The following is a 24,376-nucleotide window of genomic DNA, read 5'->3' on the forward strand; positions in this document are numbered from 1 at the left end:
CTGGTTGCACGTCTTGATGAGCTGATCATGTTTAGGTGGATAATACAGTAGAGACACACCATAATTAATTATTATAAATTTAATCCATAAAATCTATATTTCTTGTCCTTCATTTCAACAAAGCACTGATTGTGTAGCTATAATCAAAATGTTTCACAATGATGCCCAATTTGGCAATTTCAAATATAGGGGAACATTATGCGAAGACAGTAACCTTTGGAATTGTCAATAAAATTCTTAAAGCAACACATGGATTGGAAATGAATGGTGAATGTTACATACCAAGCTCAAACATTGTAATGAGGTCACATATAGTAAATCAGTGTTGTCATATATGGTAAATTAGCTGGAAATACAAAATATTTTCATTTCATTATAGAACTTGCTATCACTTATATAGTGATTTTTAGCTTCACTTAAAACAATATCTAGATCTATGCACTTTTTCATGAGTTTGTCTTCTTGTAAATTTCTCTGGAGTGGTTATTATAAAGAAAACTGAAAATAGCAATATTTTTGTATATTTGTGCAAATTTCTCACTGATCAAGATGATACATTAAAATACAGTGGCCAGAAAATAGTCTTTCGAAACCAGTTTTCAGATCGTATATATGCGAATCTTCTTCTTCATCATGCAGATATTTTTGTTACATTATTTAAATTTCCTTGTATTTTACTGGAATTGTACTTTCGTTACATATTTATCACACAGCCTTTTTCTGTTTAGAATAAAAATGTTCTCTAAATTTTTCAATACATTTTTAGAATCCCTATCAAAGTGAAATAACCAAACCTGAGTTCAGCGATTTGGCAATTTTGTTTCTGTTTTTGTAAACCCTTGCTAACATCATTTATAGCAAGCAATAAAGATCAAGGTTTGCTCTTTATTTGAGGATCTTCCGTTTTTTTCCTTAGCTCTACTAATATTTCATAACTTGCCTAAATTAAATCTAACTGCCTTAACAGAATTTCACTGGAATTCCCATTCTATAGCTGAGTATTTGTAAAATGAGATTTGGTATGTTTTTGATCAAGACTTTCCACCTTCAGGCAATAACAATATAATATATTGAAAATAATGTATATAATCTTTGGGTTGTTCCAAGGAATGACACAGCTATCACCACAGCTGAAACTATTGTGTGTCCTTGTTAAAATTCAAACTACTGGTCACAGAATATTTCTGTATTTTCAGCTAAACTTCCGGATTGTGTACCTTTTTCTTTAAAATTATGTTAGCATCACTGTCACATGGCTTATTACCCTCAACAATCTTTTAAATCAGTAGCTAAAATTTAACACTGTGTCTTTAGTTAAGGCAAAACCTGTATTTTTGGGTGCCTGGGTGGCTCTGTTGGTTAAGCGACTGCCTTCGGCTCAGGTCATGATCCTGGAGTCCCGGGATCGAGTCCTGCATCGGGCTCCCTGCTCAGCAGGGAGCCTGCTTCTCCCTCTGACCTCTTCCCTCTCGTGCTCTCTATCTCTCATTCTCTCTCTCTCAAATAAATAAATAAATTCTTAAAAAAAAAAACCTGTATTTTTCACAACAGGTGTAAAACCAATAAAATACTCCATTTCAAGTTTCTTGTTTTCATCTGATAGTTTAACAATGAGTATTATAATTGTGCGTCATGCAACATGACTTTTGACTCTGCTACAATCTAGTTGAACTGAGTACTATTTGCTTTTTTAAAAATTATGTATATTTTTATCATTTTATTATCCATTAACTTATAATCTCTTTTTAATCCTCCATCCTCATAAATAATCACTTGGGTTCAAATCTCTCTCTCATGTTTGAACATTCTAGCAGCAAATTTTTAAATCATTTATATAAAATCCAAACACATTTTTCAATTTTGATATTACAAATGTTGCATTTGTCAAGGAAGGAGGAAAGGACATACTATATTTAATGAGCAGCGGGGAGGGGCAGAGGAAGAAGGAGAGGGGAAGCAGACTCCCTGCTGAGGGCAGAGCTGGACACAGGGCTGGATCCCAGGACCCTGAGATCATGACCTGAGCCAAAACCAAGAGTTGGATGCTCAACCGACTAAACCACCCAGGTACCCCATAATATTTTTCTTTTAAGAATATCAAATCAGAGGGGCGCCTGGGTGGCTCAGTTGGTTAAGCGACTGCCTTCCGCTCAGGTCATGATCTCAGGGTCCTGGGATCAAGCCCCGCATGGGGCTCCCTGCTCCGCAGGAAGCCTGCTTCTCCCTTTCCCACTCCCCCTGCTTGTGTTCCCTCTCTCGCTGTCTCTCTCTCTCTGTCAAATAAATAAATAAAATCTTTAAAAAAAAAAAAAAAGAAAGAACATCAAATCAGAGAGGGAGATAAACCATGAGAGACTATGGCCTCCAGGGAAACAAACTGAGGGTTTCAGAAGGGAAGGTGTGGGGGGATGGGGTAGCCAGGTGATGAGTATTTAGGGCACGTGTTGTGATGAGCACTGGGTGTTATACACAACTAATGAATTGTTGAACACTACAGCAAAAACTAATGATGTACTTATATGGTGGCTAACTGAACATAATAAAACAAAAAAAAAAAGAATATCAACCAATATTCTGTATTATTGTTTACTTGTTTTTGTTGACTACTCTTAACTGTTTGCTGCTTATTTACCTTTTCTCCCCGGCTTAAACAATTGTGTGCTTTTTTGTGTGCCTAAGTGACGTTCCTCTTCTGGCCCCAAATACCTTCTTTAGCGAAAGATGATCTTCAAGACTGGTAATAACTGGTATAGAATTAACCTAATACTGTCTTAGAACCTAGGACGTAAAAGCCAGTTCCTACAATTGCTTTCTCCAATTGAAAGGATTTGGGTGTTAAATGAAGTATTATATTTTCTGCCATGGTCATCCAGGATTTGCAATCATTCATTTGGTTGGGACATGAGTTTTAAGGAACCATTCTCCTGCTCTGAGAGGGGACATTTTCCAGAATCAGCCTCCCACAAGCACAGCAAAACCCCTAGGATTTCTGCTTTCCATATCATCATTCTCCTCCCACTGGGGAAACTTCCCGAATGTAATTTTCTTTGTGTCTCCTGGGTAGGCACAGGCTGCATCTACAGCTTCTGAGTTGTAAATTTGATATGAATAATTCCCTTTTACATTCTCATTGCTTTGATCACTAATTAAATCTTCAGCAAGTAAATAATTCATAAGGTCCTGTGTAAAAATATTACACGGTATGGTCCAACCAAAACCTACTCACTTTTATCACTTCTGCAATTTTTAAAGGCTTAAGCAGAGCACTTTTTTGGCAATTCTTTTCAGCTTCTGACTTTCACCCTCCTATTTTATCACAACATTGACTGTATTTATTCTCCATGATAAAAAGAGTAATATAAAATGTAATTCCATGCCCACAGTAAGCACTCCACAGCTATTCTTTTCATTATTTGTTTAACATTTGCTTACATGTTTAGGGACAACCTTATTTTACATTAATAAAAGCATGCCTCTTTCTTCAGGCTTAAGATATGATATATGCCGATAACAGGTAATTCCAAACCAAACAATTTATTGGGAGAAGCATATTAAAGCATTTTAAATTTGCATAATAAAGTCAATCATTTATATCTAGCAAATGGATTGGGCCAACTTGTCTTAGAATTGTAGCAACTGTAAATGTCAGCATCAAACAGCTGTTCATGCTGGACTCAGGGTTAAAAAATACCATGCAAATAAAATGTTACATTTGCATGTATGGGAACCTAAGTGCGGTATTGTGATTTATAATAAGAAATATATATTTGCTCTTTGTCCCAGTTCCTGGCACAGAGATCTTAAAACCCTTGGAATTTCCTAAGTGATAAGTGTAATAAAAGTGTCTAGATATCCATATAACAAACCCCTTTCAACCACACCAGAGTTTATATTAATGAGATGACTTTTAAAAAGCACCTAAGGGAACCAGCTATGTGATTGGAAGGTTGAACCTTTCAGTCCCACCCCCCTGGCTTCTGGGGATGGGGAGAAAGGCTGAAGATTGAGTTCAATCACCAATGGCTAATGATAATCAACTTGACCTATGTAATGAAGCCACCATAAAAACCCAAAAGGACAGGCTTCAGAGAGCTTCGGGTTGGTGAACACGTGGAGATTCGGGCATAGTGGAATTCTTGAAGAGGGTGTGGAAACTCTGTCCCCCTTCCCACATACCTTATCCTGTGCATCTCTTCTATCAGGCTGTTCCTGAATTATATCCTTTTCTAATAAGCCACAAACCTAGTCAGTAAAATGCTTCTTTGAGTTCTATGAGCCACTCCAGCAAATTAATCAAACCCAAGGAGTGGGTCATTAGAATCTCTATAGCCAATAGGTCAGACAGTGACAACCTGTCACAACCTGCAACTGGTCTGAAGTGGGGAAGAGGGACAGTCTGTAGGACTGAGCCCTTAACTTGTGGGATCTGACCCTGTCTGCAGGTAGATAGTGTCAGGAGTGAGTTGAATTGTAGAAACACCCAAATGGCATCAGAGAATTGGCAGTGTGGGCAAAAAAAATCCACACATTAGAGTTGGGAACAGAATTATACTGGGTAACTTGGCACCATATTTCTGATGTGGTCTCCCAGTGTCTGCATGCCCCCTATAGACTGGCACTCAAGCTGGCCCAGACGCCAGCCCGTCACCCCATCCCTGCACCTGGTTTGTCTTAAAGCCCAACCATCTGCAGCCAAGGTCCATAACCCTGTGTTGGGCATGGATCACATCAGCACCCTCCAAAAGCCCATGCCCTTCTGGGACCCATCACAAAACCACTGTTTCTAGTGCCTCCCATCTGGGTGTGGTGTGGTGGGTTGTTGGTTTTTCCAGACCTACTCTGAAACCACTGAGAACATATGCTTCCAGCTCTACCATATCAAAATACCTCAAACTTGCCTTCATGAAAAGGGAGCCTTGTTCCCTCAGCAATCCACGTGTCCCAGAGCTGGGATCTGCCTCCACAAGACACCAAATAGATCAGTCTCATCCATTCAGCGAAACAAAAACCAGTCAAACCAGTTGTTTGGCATCATGTGGACCAAGCACAAATACACTAGAAAACAGATGGCGGCCAAAAGCAAGGGAGTCTGCTTGTTTGCATAAGCTGTGGGCCCTGTTCTGTGCCTATTGTCTGTGGGAGGCCCAGAGCGGGTGAAAGTTCTGGGTAGTCTGACCGTTTTCCCCCATCAGAGTTATCATGGTTTTCAACCAAAAAAGCCCTTCAGAATTGTAAGGATGCTCCTATGGTAAGAAAAGTTTCTCTCTGTGTGATCACCTAAGAAACAAGGGTCAATCCCTTCATTTTTGTCTAAGATTTAGCCTATAAGGGGATTTTTGTTTGATATTTTATGATGAAAGGATCCTAGATAAAAACATGTTTTCTGAAATGCTAATATGCAAACCCTGAACAGCCAGGAGCATTACCTTAGACAAACTTTTCCCCTACCTTCTACCTATTGAAAGGGAGTCCTAATTCCTGCGGTCACTTTTTTTTTTAAGATTTATTTATTTGAGAGAGAGAGAGAGAGAGTGCATGCATGTGAGCAGGGGGAGGGGCAGAGGGAGAGGGAGAGAGCCCCACGAAGAGCTCAATCCCACGACCCTGAGATCATGAGACCTGAGCCAAAACGGAGTTGGATGCTTAATCAACTGAGCCACGCAGGAACCTCTAATTCCTACGGTCTTATTGTCCATTGGTGGCCTTTGTCCTTTGTCCTTCTCTCTACTTCCCTGGCTTGGTACCAGGCATTACTCCTCCAAATGATAGATCTGGTTGATAAATTTTCATGTTGTTTCTTTGAAAAATAATTACATTTCCCCTTACTGTGTGTGTATATGTATATATATATAAAAGATTTGAGTACAACTTGCCCATATTTCCTACTGAATTGCCATTCTTGCATACTGGGGTTTTTTTTTTTTGAATAGTTATATTCCAAGAGGAAATACTATCCCAAATCATAAATTTACCTTACACCCAATTTATTCCTCCCATTTTTATATTACAGAGTTTTGAACAACTGACAATTTTCTTTTAAAAAAATTGTATCTAGCTTGAGTATTGTGTTCTAAATCTCTATATTCTAAACCACATCCGAATGCCTACAGTGAACATTATATATATTCCCTCTCTGGTTTTTGAGTGTCTCTTTGATAAAGAAAACCTTACCAGAAATATGAAGTCACATGACCACAATGTTTAAACCTGCTGATTTGGAGCTAGCATGAGATGGCTATCCAAGCAGACTGTACAGATTTGGGCTCAATCTTCTCAAATTTAAAGTGGTCAAATTCATTATAATTTAGAGATGGTCTTTAAGGTCCTCTCCTGATCAAGCTTTCATTTATTCTTAGTCACTCTGCCTGGACAAAGGCAGCAGGAATCTGCCTGCTTAGTGGGAAGAAATTGACACCAGAGAGGTCCTTGAACTAAGAACAAAGGTCCTTGCTTACAAATATAGCAGAAAGGAAGCTGTCCAGCCCACAGTGATGACCAGCTGGGGAAAGGAGCTGCCCTCCTGTCCGGCCATTCCTCACAGCCACAGGTACCACCACATGTGCACAAACCACACACACACAGAGTATACCCTACCCCTACACACCACACTCACCATGCACCCACAACCCACACACCCTATATATACACACACCACACACGCACCATAAGCTCGCATACAAAGAGCTGGCCGTGACCCCTCCTCCTCAGTTTCCATTCTCAGGGTTGGATTTGGAAATTGCTGAATGAATAAGAAAACAGAAATGGGCTTTGTATGGGGGTCCCTTGGGATCTCACAAGATGTCTCTTTAGGCCTGGGCTGGTTTTCTGCTGTGCGTGGGGAGGAAGGGCTGGGTGGCACCTGGGGATGGAGGCCTCACAAAGGAAGGTACTAGAGAGGACAGAAATCAAGGAGGGGGAGTCAAGCGGGGGGGAGGACAGCAGAGGGTGCGACCTGGCGAGTACACCCAGGACCCCGGGGACAAAGGTCTGCGAGGTTTTGCTCCAGACTGGGATGCCCTTTACCCAAACTCAGAGGGCCACCCTGAACCCAAAGAGATGTTGCTGCCTGGATTGGCCAGAGCTGACCATGGCTGTGTGGGTGGGCAAGGGCTGTGTGTGCAAGGGTGGAAGGAGCTAGCTCAGCCCCAGCCCGGCGGCCACAGCCACAAACATCCCACAAATGACCATTTCAAAGAGAGCTTTTTAACACTTGGGCTCTCAAACCTAAAGAAATTCTCCACCCTACAATTTCTAAAAGTAGATCTCATTCGGGCATTTTACAGAAGGTCGAGAAGTCCTGCCACCTACATCAGAGACGTGCAGCTTTCCTTCTCTCCTCTTGCTTTTGAAATGATATCCAAACCCCAGTGGTTTCATTGCCTGGGAGAATGCTGTGCCACACGCAACATCTGCAAGCAGTTAATTTTCCAAATGGGAGACGGTCACCGCAGATGCAGACCTTTTCAAAATAAACACTAGAAAAATATTACGCTGGCAAAAATGAAAGCCCAGAATCCGTGTGAGTGGGTGGGAGGTAGCTGGTGCCAGGACAGGATACGGTTTGTGTAGATCAAAGCTGCATCCTCGCCTGCCTGGCTGCACAAAAGCAAAAGAATTGGAAGTAGAGAACTGCAGCGCAGAGAGGGGACTTTTGGGGGGGGTATTCCAGCCCTCGCACGGATTGGGAAATTAAAGCCTGGGGCAGGAAGTGAGTGCTTATCTGTGTTGAGACTGGAACCCAGGCCAAGAGCTCTTTGCTCCATGATAAGCCTCGTTTTTATTTGAATATTTCAGCTTTTTCTGTTTGGGGAAAATAAAAGGCCTCTAACTTCGAAAGGTTGCCTTTAACCCCTCCTTGGGGCCCGTTTGGGGTGTTGGGATGTTGAGGACTCTCATCCTGGCCTCCTAAGGGTGGGTGATTCCTCCCCACCACACACACCCCTCACCATGCCCTGCAGCTAGACTGGCAGGCGGTGAGGAGCCAGCACCCTGCAAAGCCCAAGACAGGGGCTCAAGAACTCCATGGCGGGCATCTGCTTCTCATCCGCCTTATGGAAGGAAGCAGCTAAGCTTGCGGATCTGGCATCCCGAGACAAAATAGCCAGGTTGCTGTGCCCAGCAACTAGTCAGGAGGAATTTAGGGCAGGACAGGCTGGAGATCCAAGTGCACCCACATCCTACCAAAGCCACCCCTCACTTCCCCCGACAGGACGACGGTGCCCCTGACCGAGAGTAAAAGGAGGCACAGAGGAGATCCCCAACATGGAGACTGGCAGAGATTAGGCATTCAGGACATCCCAGTTGTTTAGGATTGGAGTTAAATGTAGGAAATTTGAGAAGCCAATGGCACATTGAAGGAAATATACTGCTCCTGCCCAGGTGACCCCCTGCACCGTGCTAACTAAGCCACGAGCTATCAGCAGTTAAAGCCTTATCGCTAGTTTATCCATCTCGCCCCTACAGGAGGCAGCGAGGTTTCAAAAGACAAAAGTTGAATTCAAAAGAAAAAGTGTAGGGAATAGATAAAAAAGAAAAGGACGGAAGGAAAGAATTGTGGACAGCGGGGGCCCTGGGAGAAGAGTTCCGGACCTGGGGGGAAAAAAATGGGACGCCGTGAAAGTGGGGACTGGAGCGGAGAGCCCGGACACGGTGGCCACCAGGGGGCGCTGCTGTCCCGTCAAAGGCCCCGGCGCAGACAGAGACTCAGTGGGAGGTTTTTCAAAAACTCAAGTGGGCTTCGCTCCCTCTCGGACTCCACTCTCGCCCCCAGACTCTTTCTTCAGGCTTTGAGGTCTCCCTGCTTGGTCCCCTGAGAGTTGTCTCAGAGGACTCTGGAGAGACCCCTTCCTGTGAGCCTTCTACAGTGAGCAACAACGGCCTAGCCAGGCCGCCATGGGACTGATGGAGGCACCAGGTGGAAGTGAAGAGACCTCCCAGATTTGCACCCCATATTTAGGGCCAGGATCCCGTGGGGTGGGAGTAGGAAGGCACCCCTGCCCACGGTTGCCGATGGGGTTAGCAGAGGCAGAAGACCTGGCTGGCAGCCGAGGTCCAACTTGCATGCGCTGGGAGCTCTGTTTTCCCAGCATATCCAGGAAGGAAGTGTGCACCCTGGCTCTCCTTGTCAAACAGCAAATTCAGAGGGAACTGGAAAGGTAAGCCAGAGTGTCAGGAGTCCACCTGCAGGGAACCCCGGAGGAGAGGCTGAGGGACCCCTGTGGCCAGGAGCACAGAATCAAGCCTGGGCATTGCATGTTCCTAGGGCCATTTGCAGCAACCCCTGTTCCCCTCTGTCTGAGGCCCAGCACCTGTTGTCTAAAATCAGCCCTTTACTCGCCTCTGGGCAGACACCCTGACAAATTCTATACCCCTCTCAGCTTCTCCATTTTCAGTTCTGCTCCTCAAACACCAAAAGTTTCCATCACTACAACCTTCCTCATGTTACCTTTTCCAAGATCATGGTTTAGCAGATATTAGTTACAGTTCAGGCCCAGTGATGTCTCTCAAGACGATTTTAGGGACACCTGTGTCTTCCGAGACTAACTCACCTCTCAGGATGATTTCTCCACAAACTCATGCTTTCAAAAGGCATTTATTGGTTTGCTCTTGCTTTTTTAGGGGCATGAAAGAGGCAGGCTTAAGGAACCAAGCGTGTTGGGACTCTGGGCTGCTTGTTCAGCCTTGGAGGACACCCTAGGGAAGGCACTAAACCCTGCAAGGCAAGCTCAGGTGTGATTCTTGCAGGTGACGCTGGATGGGCCTGACCAAAGGAGACAGTGGCAGAGTCCAGGCACCAGTGGGACCCCAGGCTGTCCATCCCCAACAGGACCCTGCCCAGCATGCTGCTGAGCCCTGGAGAGGCCCCAAGCCTCAGGGAAGAGGGAGCAGGGTCTGGAATGCTAGACAAGACTTTGGTCAGATTGTGGATTTGGGAATCTGCTGCTGACGCCACTGGGGGATGGGAATGCATAGGAAATTCTGAAAGTTGCGGGCTGCCTGGCCGACTCTGACACACCCAGTCCTCATTTGGATTTGAGCAAAGGAGACTGAGAGCAGGAGGAAGGCACCCAGGAGACTGCAAGTCCTGCCTAAGCCTCTGGATCCCACATCTGAAGACCAGTACTTACTATCAGCTTTGAGCGGTGGTAGCACCGTCGCCTCTGAGGTTTAACCAAGGCACGATTGTTACTGATTGAAACCATGAGACCAAATTCCAGCCCCCTTATCCCTCCAGTGGCAGGCTGAGGCTCCACATCCATTTCCTGCCTTGGTCAGAATTGGCTGCAGAATGGGACATGCCTGCCGGTGGATCCTGCCGGTGGATCCTGCCGGGAGAGGCTGAGGAGGATAAAGGCAGAGACAGAGGGGGATGACAAGGGGAATGAAGCACGGACCTGAGGAGCTAATACCCCTCCCGCCCCATCCAGGCACATGGTGAGGGAGGGCTGGGAGCTCACTGGCATGAGCCCGTCTTGTGGCTGGGATGCTCCGTGGACATTCCAGCTGCCATTCCCTGCAGGAAGAGGGGCTGTCCTTTCACAGCCATTTCCCTGACTCCTGAAGGTTGCTGGCTCCAAAGCCGACAGAAAATCAAAGATACACAGGGTATAATTAGAGGGATCCCAGCAAATGTCAGGTTTCACCAAGGCCGTCATATTTTGTAATCAGGACTCAGAAAGGTGAAGCAGCGTCAGAGCTGGCTCGAGACAGCAATTCTTGACTCCTGACTTCTTTTCTGACACCAGACTCCTCCAGAAGGTCTCTAAAAGAGGTCAAGAAATAAGTGGTTCTGATCAAAGTATTAAAACATCAGCTTCAAAATTATGACTGAGTAGTCAGTGAGTAGTCAGTGTGGCCATTTGCAAATAAACACACCACCTTACAGTTTCATTTAGTGTGGTCCTGAGGGCCAGGCCTCATGGAGAGCGCTTACACACACCTTTCTGTTTCCTCCTCAGTCCCCTCCTTTGAGAAATAAAGCCACGTCCCTGCCACAGAGGGATGCCATGAGGTTGCCATGGTAGGAGATACATGCAGTAATATCCCACCAATCCTGAAACCACTTCTTCAGCTTAGGATCAAGAATAAGGAAGTAGACGAGGCCCCCAGCCAGTGTAGACACCACAAAATCCAGGTTCCAAAGCTCATGCCCTGGGCTCACTGACAGCCCCCTCAGACTCATTCAAATCCTTTTAACTCTTGCTTTTTAAATTGTTCTAACAAGCTTGCCTGCCAGGATATTGTTTGTTTGGGTTTCGTTTTGTCATTATTATGTTGTTGTTTTTTTTTAATCCATGGGATCTTAAAATCAGCCAACAAATTAGAAGGAAGGTACTGACCTGCTAGCAAGAAGCACACTGAGAATTGCAGAAGTGATTATTATCTGTGTGACAGAGGGTAGCAAAAACACACACATAGGAGGCCCCAAAGCATAAGTCATTTTTGCATAGGACTAAATCGCCACATAAATTTCAGAAGACTTGAAGGTATTACTGTCTGCCTGAATCATTAAAAAAAAAGAAGCTCTTCCACCCATCTTTTGATTCTAAGAATAATGGCTCAGCCTCACCAGTTCAAAGGATTTTTACTCCTACAAGTCCATACATTGTGTCAAGTCTATACACCGTTTCTTGGGAACCAGGTCCCCGTGTTCGCATTTCCTCTTCAGATGCACTCCCACACACCCGACAGATGCACTCAGCATTTCCACCTTTGCAGCAGTTAAGAATATGACTGTAAATTAGCACAAGGATTCTTCAGAGAGGGTGCACAGAAACAGTGCATGCAGGATATTGGAGGAATGTCTAAAACACTTGAGAACAAACATTTTCCAAGCTCCCATAAGCAGTTTGGAAGCTTCTATTTATCTACAAATAACTGACATGCTCCAGATAATCTTTCTTCCCTGTTTATGAAAAGAGACTCTAAGAGCCCCTCTAGGCCCCTGTTGAATGATTGAACGAATGAATGGATGGGTGGTAAATAAATAAACCTGGACACATAGCTGAAGTTATTTGAAAATAACACATCCTCTTTCTTTAAATATAGCCCAATGCAGACTTCCACTGGTTCACACGTTTCTCCCAAAGAATCTACATCAGTAAGACCTGACTGTGTTCATATTTATACATTTTGGATCATTTTTGCTGCTTATATTCTAGAATAACATCCAACATTCAGATGAAAAGCCAAGAGTCCATCCATTTAGGTTTCTAAGCATCCAGATGGCTGGCATCAATAGATGTGAGCATTGTGTATCCATTCATTCAACAAATATTTATTAAGTGCCTGCTCCATGCCTGGCTTTCTGTTAGGCCCTGAAAACCTCAAACTGAGCAAGATTGATTATTCAGTCAATTTCACAAAACCACATCATCTTGAAGCAGAAGGAAGAAAGCAACCGTGCGTATAACCTGCTCCGTGCCTAGCACTGTTTTGGGCACCTTCACACGATACCACCTTTTGTTTCAAGACAACTCTTGAAAGGAGGTATAACCATAAACAGGTGAAGAAACTGAAACTCAGAGAGGTCATGTAACTTGTTCAAGCCACACGGCTACCAAGAGTCAGAGCAAGAACGGCAGCCCATTGCTCTGCACAGCCCAGTGAGGGGGCCTGTGGTGGGAGGCAGAGAGCAGAGTGGACTGCCTCCCTTTGCTGCATCCCTTCAGGAAAGTGGCAAGCTCTCCCAAGCCTTAGTTTTCTCATCTATCTAATGCGACCACCATGCCTCTCTCCGAACTCAGCTGTGGGAATCAAAGGACATAAGAGATGTAGGGTCTCCTGGCTTTGGACCCGACACACACAGGTACTTAGCAAATGTTTATTACATGGGTGGGTCGGGTCTCCAAACCCCCTGGCACTCTAACCTCCCACCCTCTACGCCGGTGTCCACTGAGAGCAAGCATCCCCAGTCACTTCCAGAAGTGGGCAGCTCAGGACTTCCTGAAGCACTCTGTTCTGGAGTCAGAGGGCCTTGCTCACTTGCATCCTCACGAGCACAGACCGGAGCAAGTGTGGAGAAGACACGGGCCTCACCCAGGAGGAGACAAGCTCTGTGTACAGGAAGCATTAGAGAAGGCTCAAGGTGCCTCATCTTCAAGAACAGGAATGGGAAGTGGTGGAGATGAGGCGGACTCTCTCTCCCTTCCTAGTCTCCACTCTGTCCATCCCAAGGAGAACCTGAGCTGACCCCCAGGCCAAACTTCCTGGATGAGGGTGGCCAGGCCTCCCCCTTGATCCTGATGCTCCCAGAGCTGACACTTTGTTCTCTCCATTTCCCTCCCCTGACTGCCCAGTCCCAGTCCCCTTTTGAGCTATTTTCTCATGTGACTCCTAACCCAGCCAGGTATCTCCTGCCCTTGTGACTGACCAGTCTCACTCTAATGTTTTGAATCTAAACCACCGTGAAAAAATAATAATAATAATTTAAACAGACGATTCTGCAACCATGTTAAATCAGAGTCAGAGAGAGCAACATCCCACACACTACACAACCCACCACTCTACTTATCCTGGAAGTGTGAGGTGTTAAAAGTCTAAGCTCTTGAATCTGGCCTTTTGAATTACATTCCAGCTCAACAGCTTGTAACTGGTAAACTTGGGCAAGTTAGCTAACCTCTTTAAGGCTTGATTTTCTATTTGTAAAATAGATCCCCCTCTTAAACGGCTGTAGGACAGAACAGAGGTCAGTAAACTAATGGTCCGTAGGCCAAATCTGGCTCACCGCCTGTTTTTATGAAGGCCTATGAGCTAAGAATGGTTTTTACATTTTAAATGGTCGGGAAGAAAATCAAAAGAAGAATATTTTGTGATAAGTGAAAGTTACATGAAATTCAAATTTCAGGGTCCACAAATAAAGTTTTATTGGAACATAGCCACAAACAGTTGTTTATTGCCTATGGTTGCTTTTCTGCTGCAACGGCAAAGTTGAATAGTTGCAACAGAGACATGATAGCCCATAAGCATAAAATATTTACTATCTAGCTCTTACAGAAAATGTCTGCCAATCCCTGGTAAAGAGAAGACAAAGAAAAGCCTGGAAGTGCCTGTAATAGTAAACACCAAAAAAATGTCAGCTATTGTTTTCTCGTATTACCATCTAGCTCCCATTTGCCTTTGGAGATACATTCCCAAGTGATTCCAAAGGTTTTCTGCGCGTTATTTTTTAAATCGCTGCATAATATACATTCCCTATAGAACGTATATAGTGGTATCTAGTTCTAACTGGTATTATCAACACAGAAGGCGTTGCCCTGACCTCACAGAAAGATGATGGGAGAGAGGTCCCATCCTCCCAAATGTCATCCTCTGGACTTATCCTTATTGGAATACACAGTGGAAGGGCTTAAAATAGAAGCAAGTAATAACAGTCTCCAGATTTCCTTGTATCAGGGAACACTGAACAGAGAAAGCACCTTAGAAATTCTCTGATCCAATTGCCCCTGCTTTATAAATGAGGAATCTGAGCCTGGACGAAGTTAAGGGACTTAGCCAAGAGCCATCAACTCTCTTTGGCTACCCCACCCCCATCTTGGTGCCTTTCCTGCGTTATGCTGTTCTCTGCCCTTCCTCCCGTAGTGTGTGCTTCCTTTCCCTTTGACTTCGTATTTTTGGCTCAGATGACACGTCCTGACTATCATATGATGTGACCTTGAAAAACAGTTTATGTGTAGGTCCTAGTTTATTAGATGTTAATACTCTCAAAAGCAAATCAAATCCATTTTTTAAAAAAATTTTTAATTGAGGTAGGTATAATTGCTATATAACATTATATTAGTTTCAGGTATACCACCTAATGATTTGATATTTGTATGTATTGTGAAATGAGCATCACAATAAGTCTAGTTAACATCCATCATCATACATGGTTACACGTTTTTTTTTTCTTATGAGGAGAACTTTTATAATTAACTATTATCAATTCTCAAAACATGCAATACAGTATTATTCACTAAAGTCACCATGCTGTACATTACATCCCCAGGATCTATTTGTTTTATAACAGGAAGTTTGTATCTTTTGACCCTCTTCACCCATTTTACCCACCCCTTAGCCCCCCTCAAATCCATTTTTAAAACAAAGGAGCAGCTACCCAGCCCAGGCTTGACATCCATTCCCAAGCAAAGACAGGCTCCCTAATGCCCCTCATCAAGCTCTGTCCGTGTTTAAGCAACCTCCTCACAGGGTCCTGGCAGCAGCTTCACCCCACCCACCTTCCAAGCCTCCAGAACAGGAGGGGAAAATGAGAAGACCCTTCGGGGGGCGGCAGGATTTGGCCCTCACAGCCCACCATTCACACAGCGGAACAGAAAGGGCATTCACTTTCCTCCTCTGTGTCATGATACCACCCGAAATTACCTTCAAATGAGGAAGAAAGTCATTATTTAATCAATAGGATTGCGTCAATTGAGGAAAATCTGTCTCCAGTGTAAACAAGCAGAACGTCTTTGCGCTCTGTGAAAACAAGGTTAAATTACTTGCAGATCCGGCGACGAGAGACGTGTAGGAAGTGAACCTGAAGCTGACACGTTCAAGGTCTGGGAACTGAAAATAATAGGAATTGTTCTGATTTTTCCAGTGGAATCGAGCAAGAGATGGGCCTGCCTCTTTGCAGACCCAAGGATCCCTATGCCTTACCCCTTCTTTTGAGGAGGAGGAGGAGGAGGAAGAAAGCAAAGATAATGACAAAGAGAGATGAGAACAAACAAAGGTTAAATGAAAGGTGGGCAGCTGAGCCGTCCAGAGCTGGCCACTGTCACTGACCTGCAGTGGGCTGGTGTTGGGGAGACAGTGGCATTTAAAATGAGGCATGATCATGTCCATCCAGTGCTTTCTGCTCACAGCCATTCCTTTGCTCCACAAATTCCATTCAGCAGATCCTATCGAGAATAAATTATTATAATGGTGGCTAATGTGTATTGAGTGTCCGTGCCAAGCATGCTGAGCCCTCGATGTGTCTTGTGCTCTTCAATATTCACAACAGCCTTAGAAGGAAGCTGCCATGGTCATGCCTATTTCACAGATGAGGGAGAGGGCAGTAATAGCTGGAAAATGGAGGGGGCAGTTCTGCTTGGTTCTGGCGCCTATTGTCCTAACCGCCCAGTCCAGGGTGCCCATCCCTGTGCTGTCACGGGGATCCATACAAACCAGACCTGCTCTCCGGAAGTCCCCACAGCCACAGAGAAAAGGAGACAGAGCATTTACTCTTGTTCAGGGAGGGGCTTAGCTTGTTCTCAGAGTCTCTGGCTGAGCAGCCTCCTGCCTGCTTCTGTCCCAGGCCTCCTTCCCTGTCCGTGTTGCCTCGTTTGACCCCCTCAGAAGGAGCCTCTCCGTGGTCAGAGTGATTTCTGTCAAAGCTGAAGGCATCTAGATGGTGAGGGCTAAGTTCCCTGGTCCCTGACAGAACTTCTTTGTGAGAATTTGACCTTCAGGTATCTCTCACCGACTCAGGGGACTATGCGAGCGGCTGCGTGAAAGTCACTGATGTGCTCCCTTCAGAACACACGGAACCACAACCAAATAAATGTTTGCTCTGGACTTTTCGAAAGCCAGATTCCATCACTTTTGTGGTAAATTCTGTCTAAAGGTTATTCCCGAGTCTCCTCCCACCCTTCTACCTACCCCCGCCCCTCAGCTCCAATTCTGAAGAGTTCCCATGTGTGGTTCATAACCGACCTTCCTTCCATGACTGTATCCTTTATGTGTCCATCAGGAAAAGACAGTCACCCCAGGCCTAGGCCCTGGGTCCCCCTAACAGGGATCTGACGTGGCCTAGGCTGAGGGGCCTCTTGGCCTCCTCTGGTGAGACTGTGGGGTGCTGGCTCTCTCGCCAAGAGAGCAAGAGTTTCACGTTAAAAGAAAAGAAAAGAAAAGAAAAGTGAAATGAAACATGTTTGACCTGGGAAGAAACAGAAGACCTCTCAAGTTGCCAAAGTGACGAATTAGACAGGGAGGCAGAGCAAATGTGAACTCCTGGGGAGTCCGTCAGAAGGGGCCCAGATGGACTAGATTCAGCCGAGGTGGTGGGAGGAATGGAGACAGGATGATTTATCCAGGTTGGGTGGGGAGACCAGTCGGAGCGTTCAGCAGAGCTAGACACAGCCCACCCTTCGGACCCCATTTATCGAACTCATCAACTTTAGAGCCACATTACCTTCAAGTGGGCAGGAGAGCAGATACTGGTGCTGTCACAGGCCCGGCTGGGGCTTGCACAGCATGATGACAGATGCCAAAAACAAAGGGGAGGGGAGAGGGCCCTTCGGAGACCACAAAAGAGCCTTTATAATTATGCCTCTTCCCCTCTCTGGAGCCTGCCTCTCGCTCTGCTCTGGCTCTCGCTATCTCTCCCTGCCGAGGTGCCAGGCTGGCTGCAGGGGTGCCGTCCTCCCGGATGCGATGCGCGGGGCAGCTGCCTAGCACGCGTCTATTAATAACCGAGCGTGGACCTGAAGGCAGCTCTTCTGGCCTGCCTCTCTTCTCCTCTCTCCTCCAGGCTAAATAGCGGCAATCCCTTTAACCTTTCTTCATGGGCCCGATTTTCCATCCCTTTAATCATCCCTGTCACTTTCTGCTGGACAGCCTCCACTCTCACCACATCCCTCCTCCAGGGTGGAGACTCGGAGCCAACTGGCATAATGGGCCTCCTGCCTCAAGAGCTGCTCCTTCCCCTCTGCACTCCAGCCCCCCAGGCTGAGTTACTGCCACTCAGGACACAACTAGAGAGCTTTCCTCCCCACATGGGTGTTCCCCTTGACCAGAACGTCCCTAACATCCCAGGGTCTCCTGTGAGGGGTCCGCACAGGTCTCTTCCCCTCCATTCCACTGCCCTGCCCCACCACGTCTAGACCCCAGCCTACCCTGTGGACCCTGAGAACAGCCCCCCAGCCAGCTTCCCTGCCTCCATTTGCCCCACCCCCGCCCAAACAGTTAAAAGCCCGCTTTAGAAATAATTTTTTAAATCAAATGTCATTTTTATCATGTCCCCCTGCTACTCTAGAGCTCTCAGTAGCGAGCTCCCTGTTGCTTTTTGATATAGCAAATGCAAACATTTACCAGATTCTGGGTCCAGAGTTCTCTCCCCACCTCCTTCTCTGCCTATGTACAGATCCTCATTCAAAAAGCTTTCCCTAGTTAGTCTTCTCACTCTGGCTTCACCTTTACCAGCCACCCATCCCCACAAAATCTTGTTAGATACTGTTTTGCGTGTATTGATATATATATATATATATATATATATATATATATATATATATATATATGGGCTAGGGCTCTTTGACAGAAAACAACTCTGACTGGTTTAAGGAACAGAAAAGTCTAGTTTGGAAAGGAAGGCAGAGTTGGCAGAATTAAAGACAGGGCTGAACCACGGGCTTAGGAAACGACAGAACAGGGGAGCTCTGAGATCTTTCTAAAACATTGTCATCAGGTAATCAGCTCCAACTGTCTTCCATCCTTATTAATCTTTGCTTAACATTCAGAGTTTCAGGACCTAGGATCTAGACAAGTTTTATGACCATGGTAGGGAGTCCTGTGATTGGCCACCCCCCAGAACTACACAGAGTGGGGAGAGTTGCCAGATTTCACAAATAAAAATATAAAATGCCCCGCTAGGTTTGCATTTCAGATAAACAATGCATAACTGCTGTTATAAATGCAGTATTTCCTGAATTTGTCTTCCCATTCTTGCCTTCCGCCAGTTCCACTCTGTAGCTCCCAGGTGGATAGGCATCCCCTCAGACCTGTGCCTGCCTCCCCTCTAACTGCCACAATACCTGGCTGTACCTCACCCCTAACACCTTTTCTCAGTCCATCCTCAAGGTGGCTGTGGATTTTACTTCTTTCACTTTAATCTTAGTAACCCAGCTTATAGCACCTCCAAACTCTACATTAACTGACACAAATAAAAAGACTAATGAACGCTTTGGCAATCATTATTATTTATTTCCTCTTCACCTCTACTGAGGAAAAAACAACTTTCTTGGCCGTCTCTTTTATGCCAGATACTTTGAAAACAGCCCTAATGATATTGAACATTCTGTGTAACTTCTTACAGCTTCACGTGCATTTTCACATTCATGATTTTATTCAGTGTCATAAATTATCGTAATTAGTGAGCTCAGTGGTCAGTTGGCCCCAGGAATACAGTCTCCCATTTCTCAGAAGAGAAATGAAAACTTTGAAAGGTAGATTATAAAAACGAGTGTGGATTCCAAGTTGTCTGATCCAAGGCTTAGAGCGACGTGTTCTTTCCTCGACATCAGGGGTTAGCAAACCTTTTCTGTAAAGGAGCAGATAGTAAATATGTCAGGCTTTGTACACCATACGCTCTCTGTCACAACGACTCAGCTCTGCCACTGTAACGCGAAAGCAGTCACAGTTGATACATAAGTGAATGGATGGATGTTCCAGTAAGCCATATTTACAGAAAAGGTCACCGGCCATATTTAGCCCACAAGCTGCAGTTGGCTAACTAACATCTCCTATGCACAACACAGTAAGCACTCTTTAATCTTTATGAGTCTATTGAAGTTTGCCTCCAATTAGGATGCCATGACTTTGACCTGCATCAGTATTAGATCATTCTACTAATTTTCTCTCTCCTTACCTCTTAAGTGTCAGTATTGTTTGGACGATAACTGGCTTGGCTCCCCACTACCCCCTTGATCCCTCCTACACCATGGCAAAGTTTTGGACCCTTGTGCTGTGAACATGCCCAGCTAAGCCCATCCTTCCTCCCCTGGATCCTTCTTTACCTGCATGTGAGATCAGTTCTGACAGGCCTTGTGAGGAAGCATCTTTCTGGGACAGAGCTTTCCCTGAGGCCCCCAGGATTAACCAGGATAAACCATCCTTCCAGCTTCCCCTCACTATGGGTTTCATGTGCCTCCTCTTTGGTCCTTTTCCAAGTTTGTCCCCAGGAAACTAATGTACTGGAATGGTAACTCCATGACAGTTCTTCCTACAGCCCTCTTCAGCTCTGGTCTATGGAAGACAGAGACTCTTTAGTCCATCTTCTGCCTTCAGAGTGGGAAGACCAGCTTAAATGCTCCTCCCAGAGAGAACAGGAACTCCCTAAAGCAAACCAGCTAGTTTGGCTTGTACCTCTTCCCTGTTATAGATCTGGGACAGTGAGAGGTGGGGACTGTGTGTAAACAGCATTCTCCTGGGCTTAGATGACTGGGATTGCAAATCCTCCGGCGTGGTGATGGCCCACCTGGAACCAGATTCTGTGTCGTAGGAGCCAATGGGAAGGGACTGATACCTCACTGAAACATCTGAGGTTTTTAGGTGGGCTTCTAGTGCATGTGTGCGCACACACCAGCCATAAAGTCCAAAGAGATTCTAGAGATCATGTTGCCCAAACCCCTCATTTACAAATAAGGGAACTAGAGCCCTGAGAAATCACCTTAGTTTTTCATGACACCAGGGCATAAGGAGGCACATTGTCTTTATAAACCATAGCCGTAAAGATGATGATGAACTTGATCAGTGAAACTGAAACCTGTAACTATAAAGCTTTCCTTGAATATCAATATATTTTATTTTAAATAGGAAGCAGAGAATGTGCTCAGCCCGGCATAGCCCAAAGCCGTGCTGAGATCAACATTTTCAGAAATAATTGAGATTTGGCCTTCTGAAAGCTTCCATGTGTTCCAAAGGTGGAGTTCCCCTGGGAGCATCAACAATCCCCTCCAACTTTCTTCATAAAGTTCTCTTGACCTTCAAAAGGGTCAAGAGAAGCAACAAAGGGTAGAGAGTACAAGTAACACCTGGGATCTGAATGCCCTGGCTCCACCATTTAGAAGCTGTGTGACCTTGAGCAAATAATTTATTTTTCTAAGCCTCGTTTCTCATCTGTAAAAGAAGTATAACAATAGTACTTATCTCAAGGAGATGATGTAATAATTAAATGAGATAATGGATACAGAGTGTCTGGCACAGGCAGACTTAATAGCAACTATTCAATAAATATTGACTAATGTTGCAATGTTGACACCTCAGGCTTTTTGCCTAAAGCCCAACTCTGATTTTGAGTTGACCACTCTGCCTACTTTTCCGACTGTGTAACAGGCATAATAATTTAGCAGGAGAGATGGATAACTGAAGTTAGTTATGACCTGGGAAAACAGATCTGGCTCCTTGCCCAGACCACAATCTGGCCCAAATGACCTCCAGGCTAAGAGACAAGGTGCCTTTCTGAGCTGAGTCCCCTCTGAGGGGGTGGCCTCCAAGCCAGGACTCAGGTTCCCTGGAAGAAGCAAGGCAGAGAAGTTCAGAGAAATAGGGAAATGTGAACAAGGCTAATGCACAGTTTTCTTTGTGGACAATCTTTCCAGCATGATTTTTGAGTCAAATTGTGTCATCCCTATCCTTTGAAAGTCTGCAGGATGAGGGCAAGGAAAACCAGGGAATTCCTACAGCACAAAGATGAAGGGTCAGGACAGATCCTGGATAACAGTCATGCTTCAGGAATACCTCAATAGACCAGACTGTACTATTTGCAGCATCTCCAAAACCATTTAAAAAAAAGAAAAAGAGAAAAAGCAGACCACCTAGAACTTCATTGTTTCTGGTGATAGAAGAAATGTGCTAGACAAAACAACGCTTTCTCCTTTTCCCTGGGTTACTTGGCAGGAGCAGAAAACTTTTGACAAGAAGTTCCAGAAGGCCTTGATATTGGGTTTGAAAAGTACAAATTCCCACAACAATCAGTGACTAAAGTAGCAATATTTTAGCCTTTCACAGGAATCTGGTTATTATTACCATTAATGCCAAGTATCTTGCTTCTATTCTTTTTGATTTAAGGTAATTTTCTTTGTAAAAGGCCTGCTTTGTTAAGCCCTACACGGTTACATTGGCTTTGAGAGAAAGAGAAGTGGGCATGGTGGGACAGTATCATGTTATACTGAAACTTTAGAGGGCCTGGTTGTGAAGACCCCCTTTGTTTCTGCTCTGAACCTGATGCAGTTCTCCAGTCTTCATGTTCTAGTTCAGGGCACTAATCTCAGCAATGTACGGTCTGATGATGGTATCTCTACCTGAACATGATCGTACCCAAGGAAGGTCTCCAAAAGGCTCCACCTACCTCATCAGGCCTGGCTATGACCTGGCCAAAGGAGACCCAAGTCAATGTTCACATCGAGAAAGTGACCCCATGACTCAGGGTCCATCTTGTAGACAATGAAGAAGGACAGAAAGTGACCCCGTGACTCAGGGTCCATCCTGTAGACAATGAAGAAGGACAGATAGCAAAAAGTGAAATATCTAGCTCAGTGGCAATTTTGCCCCCCAGGAGACATTCAGCAATGTCTGGAGACATCTGTGATTATCACAACTTTGGGGGATGGAGGCCAGAGATGCTACTAAACATCCTATAAAACGCAGGACAAGACCCACAACAAAGACTTATCTAGCCCCAAATGTCAGTAGTGCCGACACTGAGAAAGGCTGAGACAGAGACACAGAAAGCCCTGCGTGGGCTGGGCCCCGCCTACCTCCCTCTCCATATTTGCCCTATTCCCACTCACTCCCTGAACTCCAAGCACACAGTCCTTCACCGCACTGTGTTCCCTTGGCATATTCTTCTCCCTCTGCCTGCCAGGCTGTACCCTCTCATTCCATCTAGTTAATACCTTCTCACCCCCCAGATCTCGTCCAATAGATACTTTCTTGGGGAGCCCTTTGAACAAGACTAAGTTAAGTTCCCCATTACATGCTCTCTCCCTTTATTCTTTCTTTTTCCAAGGGTTTTCAAAGTGTCTTTGTGGCTTTCTCGGAAATCCCCAAGCTCCTTTTCTCTTGGCTCTCAAATGTCTGGGCTACCAGCACTAACTGCAGCCAAATGGCTAGTGTTTGAGTCCCCACTCTGGCATGTTCTAGTTGTAGGACCTTAGACAAGTCACCTACCACATACTTGAGTCACGCTTACCTCCAACATGAAGCCAATACCTGTACCTAGCTTCTAGGGACGCCATGAGGATTAAATGAGAGATTAGAACAGTGTCAGGCCCATTGTGAGTACCCATATGGAAGTTTGCTGTAATTATTACTTTAAGAATTGAAAACTGCTTTTCTGAGACATTGAGCTCTATAAGAGAGAGATGCAGTATTTTCTCTTCCCAGCAGCATGACCCTCACACTACCTTTTCTCTACTCAAGGAATCAGAGCTCAAATCATTTAAGGCAGGAGGGGGTCAAAGTCAATGCTTTGTGTTTACCCATAAAGCAACTGAGACCCAGAGGGGTTAAGGGATTTGGAAAAGTCACATGGCAGGTTTCTTTCTACCTGATCAGTCTCTCTCTCTCTCCCTCTCTCTCCTCCTCCTTCCCTCCCTCCCACCCCTACCAATCATCTCTCCTCCCCAGCCCCCCTGTGAGGTGATAACTGGTGTGATTCCGGATCCACACTAAATGAATATCCCATAGCAACTATCTCCATCAGACTACAGTTCCCTGCTCCCCAGCCTTTCTACAAAAGACCTGGGGGTTATAAAATCCAAGCTTATCAGAGCAAAGCACACCAAACAGAACACAGCAACGTTTTTAATCAGAGATTTAAGGTGCTTACCCAACAGCCTAAAAAAGAAAATCTAGACCTAACCAAAAAAAAAAAAAAAAAAAGGAGACCAAGGGCAAATAATAACCTAAATAAATTAAGAGAACACTGAAGCAGTCTCCTGAAGTTTTCGGCCATTACATCATTGATCATGAGACAGGGCTGGGGAATGTCTCCCCAGGGCTTCAGGAGCGGGGCCATATCTCATTTGTTTTAACTCCCTCAAAACCTATTTGACTCTTTGACACCCTCCCAGCCTCTCATGGCTGTTCTTATTCTTTTTCCAGTCCCTACAGGTTTTCGTAAGCTCACTCTTTGCCAACCCTCCAGTGTTTTAGCCCAAATTGTCACTAGGGCCTTAGACCTCACGGAGAGCAGTATGGCGTCCAGACTATGGAGGACAACAGCCTCTGACCTCTTGGTCTGGCCACACCTGGGGAACCCAGCTCTGTTGGGGGTCCTACTCTTGAGGAAGGACACGAACAACCTGGAACAGCATGAGAGAAGAACAAGAGGGCAGAGAAGACCTAGGAAGGAGCACAAGAGCTTCCACAAACTGAAGGGCCTTTCAGAATGAGCTAATGCGAATTTCTGATTCCTCTACAAATCCATTCTGGTAAAACATAGCAAAAAACAATTATAAATATAGCTAAGCTCAGAAATATAAAGCAAAATCTCTGGGTACCAGGAAAGAAGAAAGAAAGAAAGAGAGAGAGAGAGGGAGGGAGGGAGAGAGGAAGGAGAGGAGAGGAGAGGAGAGGAGGAGAGGAGAGGAGAGGAGAGGAGGGGAGGGGAGAGGAGAGGAGGGGAGAGGAGAGG

General features: G+C 45.2%; 1 long non-coding RNA gene across 3 annotated transcripts in view; it reads right to left on the reverse strand.

Annotated features, from left to right (window-relative positions):
- Nucleotides 1-18,929: 18,929 nt before the first annotated feature.
- Nucleotides 18,930-24,376, reverse strand: part of LOC141373575 (uncharacterized) — a 50,847-nt gene continuing 45,400 nt past the window's right edge. For all 3 annotated transcript variants that reach the window (XR_012379708.1, XR_012379707.1, XR_012379706.1), the window contains one exon: nucleotides 18,930-19,279. This is a non-coding gene — a long non-coding RNA (uncharacterized lncRNA). The remainder of the gene's footprint in view (nucleotides 19,280-24,376) is intronic.

The sequence above is a fragment of the Callorhinus ursinus genome, unplaced genomic scaffold (genome assembly GCF_003265705.2).
Source record: "Callorhinus ursinus isolate GAN/ISIS: 27379988/994484 unplaced genomic scaffold, GSC_fseal_2.0 scaffold10, whole genome shotgun sequence".
NCBI classification, from domain to species: domain Eukaryota; kingdom Metazoa; phylum Chordata; class Mammalia; order Carnivora; family Otariidae; genus Callorhinus; species Callorhinus ursinus.